The 14,625-nt window shown below is 44.0% G+C and overlaps 1 protein-coding gene across 1 annotated transcript in view; it reads left to right on the forward strand.

Annotated features, from left to right (window-relative positions):
- Nucleotides 1–14,625, forward strand: part of SEPTIN10 (septin 10) — a 671,502-nt gene that overhangs the window by 603,197 nt on the left and 53,680 nt on the right. The window lies entirely within an intron of this gene.

Here is a 14,625-nt window from a genome sequence, read left to right on the forward strand (position 1 = left end):
TAACACTTTGGTGCCCCACTCTCACCATAGGGATTCAGTAGGCATCTTGTCCATTACTTGTATCTATACTTACCTGACAGTGGCCAGTGCTGATTTGTTCAGAAATTCCTTCCTGTGCACCCCTCAGTATGCTGCAATTGAGAGTTACCGCCTTCCTTTTGCAAAACAGATTTTCTGCTTAAAATATGTTTGAACCCTTTAAAACCCTATCTGTTGGCTAAAGCCAAGTCATGTTGCAGGGGCACGTTTGCACTTCGTTAAGCTCTGTTCAGGTACTTACCTGAAGACTGCTTTTTTAGAACATTGGTGCTTCAATGATCTGGCCAGGGAAGGACGTCTTAGACTCACTCACTCGTATTACCTTAAAAACTTAAGATATATGGTTTTCGTTTGACTAATCATGTTTCTTTCCCGCACTTTACTTAAAACAGTTGTGTTTATGCTTTTCATTGGTACTTAAAATTGCATGCAATTGTGAAGTAACTAGTTGTGTGGTCCCCATTTGGAGCTCCTTATTATGTGTGTGCATTGTCTGCTTTGATTTTCCACATTTTTAGCGTGCACCTACATCTTCTCATCAATTGATGCACTGAAAAAAACTATTGAAAATGAATGTGGGGAATTTCGAGATCACATTTTGAAATGTGTGTATATATATATATATATATATATCTTTTTTTTTTCTATGAAAAAACTTTGTTAAAGGGTTGTTATGGTTACAAGTAAAACCGAAAAAACAAAACCCCAGAAATTCACCAGTTATGGTAAGCTAATCGACCATAACTCGCGCCATCACCGTGCACTGCTAAGGCTAACACTGAGGACATCAAAGATGACATCACAAATGTCCCTTTAACCAAGTTTTTTTTAGTGAATTTCATGCTATTTTCCTACAACTTACTAATATCAAACTTACCCAATATAGCAATATTTGTGTCCAATTTCCAAAGTGTCACCTTAAAACTCTGCCATTTCCCACCTTCTAGAATCATTTTTAACACTTCTATACACGTTTTTTCAACTGGTTTTGCATCTGTAGACGTCTACGAACATCTGAGTTCATTGCGAACCTTACGGACAGCGCCACATGACCATACGCTGGCTCGCAGCATGATGACATGCCCGAGAACCCGTCCGCACTTCACGATAATATCAGTGCTTCGCCGACAGTTCGGACCTGCATTTACTACTTATCTAGGAACTTGCAACTTCAAAATTTCCCTTGCACAGCTCCTACACCTATTCCTACTCATTATCCATTAACTATCTAGTACACAGTACATACATTTAGCAAAACTGCTATTTATTTTAAAATGGCATCAGCTAATGCCATCCCTCCTCCCCAAGAGTCACCACCACTGCTGTAATCAAGGAGCATGAGACCACTGCCTACCTTAGAAATAACACACAAACAACATTTTCCCCTGTCCACCTGCCCCTCCATATTAGTGTTTGGTGCCTCTTCCCTCATTTCCCTCCCCAACTTTCATTCTAAGCTCTCCTCCCAAAAAAAAAAAATACATCCGAAAACAACAAAAGAAATGTTCCTTTAGGAACCACCTTTCACAGTTAAAAAGTATAACTTTAAAAAAACGTATAGACTCCATCTACTTTACATTTCTCAGTGAAGTACATAGACTCAATAAGATTTTCCAACATTTCCATTTGCATTTTGTGTTATGCTAATGGGAATATTGTGGTGTTCATCCCCCGTTCCAGGGACTGGAATGGTGGATGTCCACCCAGCGGCCCAAGTTATCAGCCCAAGCGAAGCGAGGGTGGATAACGAGGTCTCCGAACCATTATCCCCCCATTCCAGCCCCTGTAATGGAGGATGAAGGCCATTAGCACCCCAGGTTCCCAAAGCAGGAACCTGGGGTTCTAAAAAAAAGGATTTTTCTTCCTACGACGGGACAATCCTTTTCCAAGATGGCCACCATGGAAAGGGAAGGCGGGGTTCTATACAGGGCCCTTCTTCGCTTTCCATGGCAGCCTGCAGAAAACGAAAAGAGAACCTTATGACCATATTACCACAGGCACATTTTTCTTCCCTTTCAAACCTATCACATTTCGAATAACTTTACCACAAAGCATGTCCCAGGTGGACATGGCCACTTTAAACCCCATGTGTTGTCTCTCGTGGTCATGACCAGTAGCCAGATTGTCTGGATCATGACCTTATTCCATGACCCAGACAATGTGGCCACTGCTTATGGCCACGGGCTACACCTCAGTCACCAAAGGTATATCACTATTTTTTGTACCTACATTAGGACACTTGTCAAAAAATAAAACATGGACACATTTGCAAAACCATGCTTTAAGGTCCTTGCCAATGCTACTTACACAAGTTTCCTGGAAATCCACCCATTCTTTATTTTTTCAAAAGTGTCAAATGTATGCACATACAATAGTCATATAACTTGGCCCCCACTTGACAAAATCCATTCAGACTTTACAGAAACATTTATATCTAGATTTCAAATCTTTTTGAAAACGTTTGTGTAGATTCGTCAAATTGCACCAGATGTATAAGCCTTTACCATATTTTGGGACCCCCCATCTAATTTTGCCCCCTCTTGAAAGAATCCCACCAGACTTTGCAAAAACATGTATTTCGAATGGATTGTGTCCTCCCACGTATTCCTCATCTTGTGATAATTCGTTATCTCCAGCTTCGCTGCTTCGGAAAAATGTTTTATCGGCAGAGGGCGCTGTGCTCGAGGTCGTGGCGTCAATTGTCCCTCGACGTACTCTGTCGACGTCACCGATGGTGTAAATACCTCGAGCCGCGCCCGTTGCTTCAGTTCCTTTTTTCCGATCGCTTCGCTGTCGAGAACGGCGCGCTTCTATTTTCTGTGAAGAAAATGTCATCATCTTCGACACCTTCGACACCCAGGGTTGGGTTTAAAAAGTGTGCAGATTGTGAATCTAAGATGTCGATCACCGATCCCCACCGGATCTATCTCTGGTGTCTCGACTCCAGTCACCGAACCGACGACTGTGGGTCCTGCTAATCGATGACCGAAAAAGCTCTTCGTGAGAGGAGAGGTAAACTGTCGGTGGGGAGGGAGGCTTCAAAAAAGGTTTTGTCTAAAAGACATAAGAAAACGACTGATTCTAAGGAATCGGATCGACATAGGCACTCGAAGAGATCTCGATCTAGGAGTAGATCGAGACACTCTTCGTCGTCATCGAAGAAAATGAAGAGGAGACATAGATCTCCCTCATCATCATCTTCTTCTTCAGAGTCGACCGAAGAAATTTGTTGTCCGACTAAATCGGATTCTCCCAGTAAGTGGGAAGAATTCTGCAAAAAGATGATGGAGGTTTTCGAGAATGCGGCCCGACCCCCTCGAAAGACCCTCGAAAAAGCCAAAAGTCGCTCCATTGGACGACAAAGGGAAGTCCAAGGCTACCATGGCTAAAACCAGTAGCGTCGAGGAATCCAAAAAACCTCGAGTCGACGTAAAACCGTCGAAGACTGTTCGAGAGTTGAGCACATCTCCAGTGCCGTATAAGAAACACAAGTCGTCGAAGACTTCGACAATTTCGTCGACGCCCTCGACGTCGATGATTTCGACGCCAAATCCAGATGCGTCATCGACGCCATTATCGAAGTCATCTTCGAAAACTTTGAAGACAACCTCGAAAACTTCGAGAGATTTACAGTTTTCTTCGAAGCAGATGGAAGAGGAAGAAAGGATATTCACTCCTTTACCCAGATCAGATTTTTTCAAATCTATGTCAGCCATCTATGAAGAGTCTGCTTCAGAAGAAGAAGATGTTTCTCCTTTGGGAGTTACTTCTGGTACAAGACAAGTTCCTGAAGAACTCATTGACCAGGAATCTAGAATGAGAGACCTGAGTGATACTCTACATTCTGCCAGTGCAGTTGACACAGTTCGCCAAACCTGATCCTGCAGAACATGCAGATGCCGGGTACAGGGGCTTATGACTAGAGTAGTTGAATATATGGGTTGGAGTAATACTTCACCCATTTTTTAACAAGATGACATGACTGATATAATCGTCAAGGGACCTCAGAAAGATCCTGTTCTCCCTTTTCACAGGGCCCTTCAAAGGACTGTAGAGAAAAACTGGGACAAGCCAGAAACTATTGCTTCTGCAGACAGCACTTTTCCAAGAAAATATAGACCAGCTGTAACGGATCCTGAATATTTGAATAAACATCCGACTCCAGAGAGTTTAGTCATTCAGGCAGCATCTACTTCAAAACAAACTGCTTATCCTACTATTCCTCCAGATTGAGAGGATAAAAAAATTGATGCCTGGGCACGTAACGTTTTCACGTCAGGCAGTATGGCACTCAAGTCGGCAAATGACATCTGTACCCTAGCCAGGTTTACCCATACCCTGTGGGACTGTATTTCGGCAGCGGCTGATCATATTCCGGAAGGCGAGGAAAGGGAAGGCTTCCTGAATATAGTCAAAGACGGGAAGGAGGCAATGGGGGAATGTCTCCAGTCTGGAATGGATACTGCGGATAGCATCAGCAGATCCATGGCTGCAAGCGTTGTGCTATGCAGATTTGCGTGGTTGAGGAAGTCGGGATTTGCACCGGACGTGCAATCTAGACTCCTCAACATGCCCTTTGATGGCTTGTGGCTCTTTGGCAGAAAGGCTGATGAAAGCCTACAAAAACTACAGACCTCGAAAGCGGCAGTTAAATCACTTAGCGCCTCTTTGCGCCAGCCTCTAAAACCCTATTCCGGCTCATCTTCCTGGAGGGGTCGTTCTTTTCGCTACTACTCTTCTTTTGGTAGAGGAAGAGGACAGGCTTCTCAAAGGGGCAAAATAAACTTCCCTCGTGGGGCAAAAGGAAGAGGTGCAAAATCAGCCTCAGGAGCGGCATCTGTACCCTCAGCCACTCCTGCAGCCGCCTCCAAATCCCTCTGAGACCTTGTTACACAAAACACCAGTGGGAGGCAGGATCTCTCGGCATCTGAAGGAATGGCGGGGCATTACCTCAGATGCTTGGGCACTGGAAACAGTAGCCCAAGGTTACTGCCTCCCCTTCCAAAAAAGGCCTCAGAATCATCCACCGGGAGTCAACTCCGTCAAAATTCCGGATCCGCTGCTGTTGCAGGAAATTTTAACCCTGCTAGAGAAAGGTGCCATAGAACCGGTACCTGTAGCGGAGAAGAACAGGGGTTGGTACTCCCCATATTTTCTCATCCCAAAAAAGGACAGAGGACTGAGACCCATCTTGGACTTGAGAAACTTGAACAAGTTCCTCAGGAAGGACAAGTTCAAGATGGTGACTCTCTCTCAGATCCTTCAGGCTCTCCAACTCCAAGATTGGTTGGTATCATTGGACCTTCAGGATGCTTACTTTCATGTGCCAATCCATCCAAAGCACAGAAAGTACCTGAGGTTCGCGATTGGCAATTCTCATTATCAGTTTCGAGTTCTGCCATTCGGGTTGACCTCCTTCCCGAGGGTTTTCACCAAACTATTGGCGGTTGTGGCAGCAAGTCTCAGGAGAGGAGGTATTCACATATATCCCTACCTGGACGACTGGTTGATCAGAGCAAGTTCGCCAGAACAAGCTCAAGAACATCTGTCGATCACCTGCCACTTCATCCACAAACTGGGCTTCTCCCTCAATTTCAAGAAGTCCCACATGATACCATCCCAGAAACTCCAATTTATCGGAGCAGTCTTGGACACTTCATCGGGAAAAGCCTCCCCTCCCGAAGTGAGAGCTCTCCACATCCAGCAGATGGTAACGAAGTTTCAGAATGCCCAACATCTACCGGCCTTCGATTTTCTCAGGTTGCTCGGCCTCATGGCATCCTGCATTTTCCTAGTACCAGAGGCAAGGTTGAGAATGAGATCCCTTCAATGGGCTCTCAGAACTCAGTGGTCCCAGTTCTCAGGGAACATGTCGGATCTTCTGCAAGTCCCGAGCGCAGTTGCTCAGGATCTTCTATGGTGGGCTTGCAACAACAACATTCTCAGGGGAGAGTCCTTTTGGCAACCATGGCCGGAGATAACGGTAGTGACGGACGCCTCACTGACGGGGTGGGGAGCACACACCAACGATCTGACAATCAGCAGTCGTTGGTCTCCATCGGAGTCCAAACTACATATCAACCTTTTGGAGCTGAGGGCAATCAGACTAGCTCTGAAGGCCTTTCTGCCCTCTGTACAGGGAAAGAATGTCCTGATAATGACGGACAATACAGTGGCCATGTACTATCTCAACAAGAGAGCAGGTGTAGGGTCACAGCCACTGTGCAGAGAAGCAATGGAGCTCTGGTTCTGGGCAATACGAGAAGGAATCTCTCTGTCGGCAATTCACCTAGCCGGAGAGAAGAACACGGCGGCAGACGCTCTGGGCAGGCAGAGCACGGTCTCTCACGAGTGGGAGCTGGCTCAGGAAGTCCTTCTGGAGATCTTCGCCCTTTGGGGAACCCCTCAAGTGGATCTGTTTGCCACCGCAATCAACCGGAAGTGCGATCAGTACTGCTCAAGGGAATTTCCTCACAGAGGAGCTCTGGGAGACGCATTCATAGTGGAGTGGACGTTTCCACTGCTGTACGCGTTTCCCCCAGTCCTGTGATTCCTCAAGTAATCAGGAGGTTGAGAAAGTTCAGGAAAACCATGATCCTAATTGCCCCGGATTGGGCCAGGAGAACGTGGTACCCGGACCTTCTAGACCTGTCCATCTGCCCGCCAATACATCTTCCGCAAAGAGAGGATCTTCTCTCGCAAGAGGAAGGTCGGGTTCTCCATCCAGAGGTTAAGACACTCAACCTTCACGCATGGTTTCTGAGAGGTTGAGATACAAGGATTGGGATGTTCCGGATGACGTAATGGAAATCTTGCTTTCGGCCAGAAGACCAGCAACAAAGTCTTTGTACCGATGTCGCTGGAATAGGTTTAGTAACTGGTGCAAAGACAAGGATGTGGACCCTTTTCAGTGTGGCACCCCAATGGTGCTTTCTTTCCTATTACATCTAGCCAATCTGGGGCTCCAGATAGGAACAATCAAAGGATACCTTGCTGCGCTGTCCATTTTCAAGCACTCCTCGGAAGAGGTTTCATATTTCAAAATACCGTTAATATTTCAATTCTTAAAGGGGCTTACTAATGTATACCCTCCAATACCTTTTCATGTACCAACTTGGGACTTAAATTTAGTATTAAAATTCTTGACTTGCATACCCTTTGAGCCTCTGCACTCATCTCCATTGAGGCTTCTGACTCTAAGAACTGTCCTCCTTGTGGCCCTATCATCAGCCCGCGGGGTTAGCGAACTTCAGGCTCTCTCATGCAAACCACCATATACTATTTTTTATAAGGATAAAGTTAAACCTTCGTTTTTGCCAAAAGTAGTCTTGGACTTCCATTTGTCACAAAAAATAGTACTACCAACTTTTTATCCTCCTCCTCTCATCTGGGCAAGGAAGAGGAGAGATTACACAGACTAGATCCCAAGAGGGCTCTTAGTTTTTACATCTCAAGGATGGATAAATTGAGACAAGATGACCAACTATTTGTGGGTTATACTGGTATCAATTAGGCTTATCTGTAACAAAACAGACCATTTCCCGCTGGATCATATTAGCCATAGTTGAATGCTACAGATTAGCGGGAAAGGAACCACCAGATGGGCTTCGTGCCCATTCTACAAGGGGAATGGCTACTTCTGCGGCTCTAAAGAGGGGAGTTCCGGCAGCAGATATTTGTGCAGCTTCAACCTGGAAAACCATGCATACTTTTGTTAAACATTATTGTTTGGACACTGCCTCCTCTAACAAGGGTTTATTTGCAAAGGCAGTTCTGCATTCTGTCCACGAAAACTGAAATGAGTATTCCCACCTCCAAAAATTGATACTGCTATGGGAGCCTATCACAAGATGAGGAATACGTGGGAGGACACAATCCATTCGAAGAACAAGTTACTTACCAACTGTAATGTTCTTTCGACTGGATGTTCCGCCCACGTATTCCTCATCGACCCTCCCATCCTACCCCACAGTACAGTTTACGTTTTCTTACACTTTCCTCTCACGAAGAATGTATCGGTCATAGGACAGGCCTGGGTGTTCCTCCTATATATATATATGTATATATATATATATATATATATATATATAATATATATATATATTTCATCGAAAAAACAAAACTGAAGCAACGGGCGCGCTCGAGGTATTTATACCATCGGTGATGTCGGCAGAGTACGGAGTACGTCGAGGGACAATCAACACCACGACCTCGAGCACAGCGCCCTCTGCCGATAAAATATTTTTGCGAAGCTGGAGATAACGAATTATCAGAAGATGAGGAATACGTGGGAGGAACATCCAGTCGAAAGAACGATACAGTTGGTAAGTAACTTGTTCATCTAGATCTATCATCTTTTTGCAAACCTTTGTGTACATTCGTCAAATGACACCACATTTATAAGCCTTTACAATATTTTGGGACCCCCCTCTAATTTTTCCTCCTCTTGACAAAATCCCACCAAACTTTGCAAAAACATTTATATCTAAATCTATAATCATTTTGCAAACCTTTATGTAGATTTGTCAAATGGCACCACATTTATAAGCCTTTACAATATTTTGGGACCCCCCCTCTAATTTTGCCCCCTGTTGACAAAATCCCACCAAACGTTGCAAAAACATTTATATCTAGATCTATTATCAGTTTGCCAACTTAAGTGTAGATTCATCAAATGGCACCTCATTTATAAGTCTTTACATTATTTTGGGACCCCCCTAATTTCCCCCCTCTGCAAAACGTCATGCAATATCATTAAGTGGTGCCAAAGTTATAAGCCATCCAAGAACTGCTCCAACCCTATAATGCTGAGGTGTCCGCAAACGTCACAGGACTGTTCGCGAACATCCAAACTGTTTGCAGACTTTCATGGTGAAAAACGCCTGGTTTTTTGCTTCTTGCAGCCATATCCCATCCCATCTTCATCAACCCTCACCTCCCCAGAGATTATTTGATAAATTTGACAAGTGCAATATTGTGTTTTTTAATATGTTTTTAATGTGATGTCCGCGGATATCGGCCGATGTCCGCGAATCTAAGATGGCGGGCGCATCAAGAAAATGAGGCACACCTCACGCTTCACGCCAAACAATCAGCGAACACGTCGTCTGTCCGCGGACACGACGTAAGTCCATTGACCAATTGGTGTTCTGTCCGCGTAGCGAACAGACATAGATATCACTAATTGTTTGAGACCTACTTTTTGGTCATTTTAAAAAGAACTACTGGATGGATTTCCACCACATTTTCGCTTTCGGGACCAAGCCGCCGCTCCTGCCCCAAATTTGGTGAAAATCGGTCCAGCAGTTTGGGCTGTAGGTGTGAGCAAAGTTTTTTCTCCATTCAGCCTATGGGAAAAAAAGACATTTTAGGACCCCCTCTATAATTTTTCCCCCCTTGACCAATACTCACCAAACTTTGCAAAAAAAAATTCAGAGTGGGCCATAAACTTCTTATGATAAACATATGACATCCTCTTTTGACACACGCTGTTACCAAACATGTTTTTACAATAAATGCTCTTAGGACACATGTTCTTAAAATGCATGCTCTTACAACACTCACACCTGTCACAATCGCATTTATGGCATGTCCTTTTAGAGCACACACATTTTTGGCACATGCACTTACCATACACGTTCTTAGGACACAATGTGCCTCATTACGAGTCCGGACTTGTAACATTTTACCAGCACAGACTTCCCCGTGCCACTGGAAGACTCCAAGTCCGGCGGCTCGGGAAGTCAGGTGCCGGTAAAATGTAAGTCCCCATTGCCATAGAGTCCCGTAGTCCCATAGGTCTTTATGGGAGGGGGACACTGAAGCACCAGCACCATTGCTAACGGTGCCAGTGCTTCCGTGACCTGTCTGCCTACCGCAGCCACTGCGCCTGGCACGGTCAGACCTGTTGGGCACAGCGGCTACAGCAGGCAGACTCAGAGTTTGCCAATCTGGAAACAAGGGTGCCAGTGAGTTTACCGCCACCCTTGTTTAAGGACCGGCAAACTCATAATGAGGCCCAATGTCTTACTACACATGCTCCTACAACACAAATATCTTAAACAATACTAAATTCTACAGGCTTCACAGAAATGGCTAAATCATAATATAAAAAAAAATCCCAACATGTTTCTGTCCTGAAACCTTGTTTATCGACATTCCTCGGGGGATCATCAATAGCAACCCTTTGTTTCTTGCTTAACATCTTTTAGAAATACACAACTGCTAGACAGCAGCCTGTTCTCTTAAATCTCTTGCTATTCTTAATTAGAGATTTTTACTCATCAGTTTTGTGTGGAGATCAGCACTGTTTAATAGTGCTTCACACTTCAATTTTCAAAACAGGTTACTACTGAGACATTTGCACCAAAAGACCTCAAACTCCTTCAGGTATTTATTTGTGTATTATTTGTTTAGAGCATTCATAAATCCAAAATAGGGGAACGCCTCATTTCATACGGAATCTGTGTGGTAATGCTGGCTATTTTTCTATGGTTAATCTAAGTATTAGCTTATCAAGGACCATAGCTCTGGTACCTTCTACTCTGTGGTCCATATTTAAGAAAGGTACCATCCGTTAGAGCATGTGCAGATGAAAGTGGCAAAGTGACATTCTTTTAGATAGATCCCTGATCTGCCTTCTGAACGGGCTTTTACAGTAAACAAAACGATGCCTAGGTTTTTAGCTTCCATGACCAGCTTACGGATAGGGCCCATAGAGGAGGCCAAGCAAAAGGGGAGGGAACATGGGCACATCATGCCTAAGAAAATGATCTCTTGTCTTTACAACAGTTAGGTAATCGATTGTCCAGTCTTGGATGGAGAGCAGACATCTGGTTATCTCATCTGGTAAGCTTGAGATTGCTGGGTTTTGAAGCTTGAGGTCAATTTGTGTGCTATTCACATAAAGCTGAAAAGATGTATTGAAGGTCTCTTACATGTCAGCGAGTGACATCATGTAGCAGTGAAAGAGCAGTGGTGTGACGGCAAACACCCTTGGGTGGACGCCGCAGATAGTAGTGAAAGGTTTGGAACATGTACTTTCATCTTGGAGTTACAATGAGATCCCTGGCAGTGCTAACCTATCAATGCCTAGAAAGTGTTCAACTCTTTGAAGCAGAGTGAATGCATCAAAAGCAGCTGACAAATAAAATCAGAAAATGACGGCCGGGGAGTTTTCATCAGCTATAAACAACAGGCTCTTCTTCACATGCAACAGCGCCAATTCCTTGCTGCATGCTGGGCAGGACCCTGATTGGAAGTTGTGAAGAAGATGTCCTTTTTTTGCAGTAAACCATGGGTTGTTTAGTGGCCTTTTTTCAGAATCTTGCCTAAGGACTGTTTGTGAATGGGCAAAAATTTCCAGCACTGTAGGGTCAGCAGTTTTTTTTTTAAGGAGGGGCACTGTGATTGCTTTCTTGAGATCTTTAAGTAGTCAATAAAGGAGCAATTGAGGAAGGTGGCCAGTGCAGGTGGCAGTGTGTTTATGTTCTGTTTGATGGTGATTGCTGTGCAAGGGTGGCTTTGTAGCGAACAGGGAATCCTTTTTGAAACTGTTGTAATCAGGTTTACATGGATGATGTTTTGAACGATGAAAAGCAGCTGGCATATGGGGAGGAAGCTTTCAGTGGCATGTTGCATCTGGCTTACCTGTACTGGAGTTCTACACCTACCTGAGTCTCGGGAGGATATCTCAGCAGCAACATGCTCGCCTTGGAAGCAAGACGACACAGAGCAACACAGGTTCGATCCCCGGGTCTGCGCTTAGAAACCTAACCTATCAAACCTGTAAGTAACTCATTCTCTTTTCACCATCTACCAAAGCATCCGGTCTCAGCAGACCTTGCAGATCTTCAGACTAGCTGAGACTACAGGCTCATCTGTCTTTCCTCAAACCTCTTTACATCTTTGTTGATCTTGCTCAAGTTGCAACCTCCCTCCAAGTGCAGTGATCTTCTGCACTTAAGGATCAGTGCAAATATTCTTGATGAGGTGTAGAATTCAGGGATTGAAGCCTATATTCTGGGCCAAATGGGTTCTGACTGGATATAGAACCCTTCTGGAAGAACACTGACTAGGCTGTTCAACCAATCCAATGATTCCTGCAGGTTAAAGGGTACTAGTAGCTGCCCATTGGATTGCATTTCTGCACTTGTTTCTGTATTTGGTAAAGTCTCAGGTATTTGGTCTGCATCTGATCACGGTCTGGGAATAAGAAGAAAAACAAGACTTAATTGAAGTTAGTTGGGTCAGGTGTGTTTTAATCTACACAAGTGAACAATTTCAGCTTTTTTGATGATTCTCTGCGTCAATACTTGAAAGCAGCATCTCAATTTACACAAAGGCTCAGGCTCCAGCTGGTGAGCCTATAACACACAGGGATTTCCAACCCAAGTGTTTTAATCTCTGTTGCCTAACAATATCACAATTAATCTTTGGAGACGTGCTTAACTGAATTCTAATTGATCAAGAACACCAAGATAAATACAACTTTCACTACTACAATGATTAAGTTCCCATTTTGACAAAATAATCTTAAACTAGTTATTGCTGCGCATTCACTCGTTAAAGGATGGAGCCAACTGGACTTGCTGGAATGTTATAATTATAGGAATTTTATAAATGAGCAGAAACCAAAACTGAATGGGTCAACTGAAGAGGTGTATAAATACTGGAGAGTAAGGATGTCTTAGTGTATGATGTGAAAGGTGTATAAGAGTGAAGTGAATAATATATGCAGAAACCTTGGAAAACACAGATTAATAACAGATGCAATAAAATGTTTAGAAAACGCAGAGCAGAGGGTGAAACATGTTGCCTGAAGATAATGTGGATAGATGTTAATTCTTGATAAATTGAAATTCAGCTAAGTGTGTTCCCAGGATTAGTTGTGATCATATTTTAATCAATATTTGGTTTATAAAATCAGAGTAGGATGAGATTTATGGGGCGTACTCCTGACTGGGAGCTGGTGTTTTACTCTTTCAGCAAAAGACATTTCTAGCCAAGGATATTTTCAAAATGTTTCAAAAATTATTTTCCCAATCCCTTTTCAGTATACCTAGTTCATGAATTTGGTTTCTTTGGATTTGGTCTTAAATATCCCCTTCGAATGGATTGTGTCCTCCCACTTATTCCTCATCTTTGATATATTCAATATCCAGCTTCAGCTGCTTCGGAAAGAAATTTCGTCAGAGAACGCTGTGTGTCGATGCAGTCGACTCGATGTCCCTCGAGGGCCTCCGTCTTGAGGATGATGTCATCGAAGGCATATATAGCATTTGTAGCGCCCGTTGGCTTTAGTTCCATTTTTCAGAGTAAGCTTAAGCTTCAAGACCTATGGTGCACTTCAATAGTTTAATTTGCAAAATACGAAAATGTCTTCATCTTCGACACAGACTACCCCGAAGACCGGGTTTAAAAAGTGTCAGAACTGCGGTTCCAAGATGTCGATAACCGATCCGCATTGAATATGCTTGTGGTGTCTCAGTGTGGAGCACGAAACCTCAGTCTGCTTGAAATGCCAATCGATGACCGGAAAAGATCTGAAGGAGCGAAAGGGGAAAATGGCGGTAGGTAGAAACCCCAAGAAATCCCCATTGACTACCCCATCGAATAAATCTTCTTCGGGTGATGGGAGAGGTGACTCTCCTCGAACGAAGAAGGTGAAAAGGTCCAAGTCGAGGAGTGTCTCCCACCACTCCTCATCGTGGAAGTCGAAGAAGAGGTACCATAAGTCGGCCACTTCGACTTCTTCGTCTGACTCCTCTCCTAAGAGAGTTATATCTTGCCCCACAAAGGCCTCCACTGCTGCGGAATGGGAAGCATTCAGGTTAGAAATGCTGAACATTTTTGAAGAACAAAAACCCTTGTCAAGCCATGCTTCTACTGCGCCTTCTAAAGCCGGTAAGGAAAGGTCTCGAGCCAAATCCCATTCACCCTCGAGCCCGGGACGAAGGCCAGATCCACATCCAGAGCTATTGAGGCCTCGACGTGATGAGGAATCATCAAAGGATCCTTCGAGCTGCAAATCAAAGAATAAGTTGAGGTCGTCAACGCCATTGTCGTCATGAACGCTAGCTGCACCCTTGACGCCAGCAGCTCCATCGATACCAATCGGGCCTTCAACACCATTGCTGCCATCAAAACCTTCAGTGCCATTGAAGTCGAAAACAACTTCATTGAAAATATCAACGACTCCTCGAGCGTCGAGTTCAACATTTTTCAAACTTTGATGCCCTTACCAGATAAAACGTATACTCCTTTACCTCAAAAGGATTATTTTAAGTCAGTAACCTCTATTTATGAGGACAATGAGCCATCGGCTAAAGATGCATCATTTGGGTTACAATATGGTACACCAAGTGTCCCTGATAGCTTTATATTAGAGGAATCCAGCTAAAAGACCTTTATGAAAATGTACAAACAGCCAGTGGAGTGGACAGTTCACCAGAGTTAGAATTTGGTAAACCTGAATCTGATGAACATGCAGATGCATCATATAGACAGTTGTAGATTACTTGGGATGGAGTAGACCTACCCTTCTCTTCGAGCAGGATGATTTAACAGACATACTTGATAAGGGTC

This window comes from Ambystoma mexicanum, chromosome 7p, assembly GCF_040938575.1.
Source record: "Ambystoma mexicanum isolate Mex_15411 chromosome 7p, UKY_AmexF1_1, whole genome shotgun sequence".
Taxonomy (NCBI): domain Eukaryota; kingdom Metazoa; phylum Chordata; class Amphibia; order Caudata; family Ambystomatidae; genus Ambystoma; species Ambystoma mexicanum.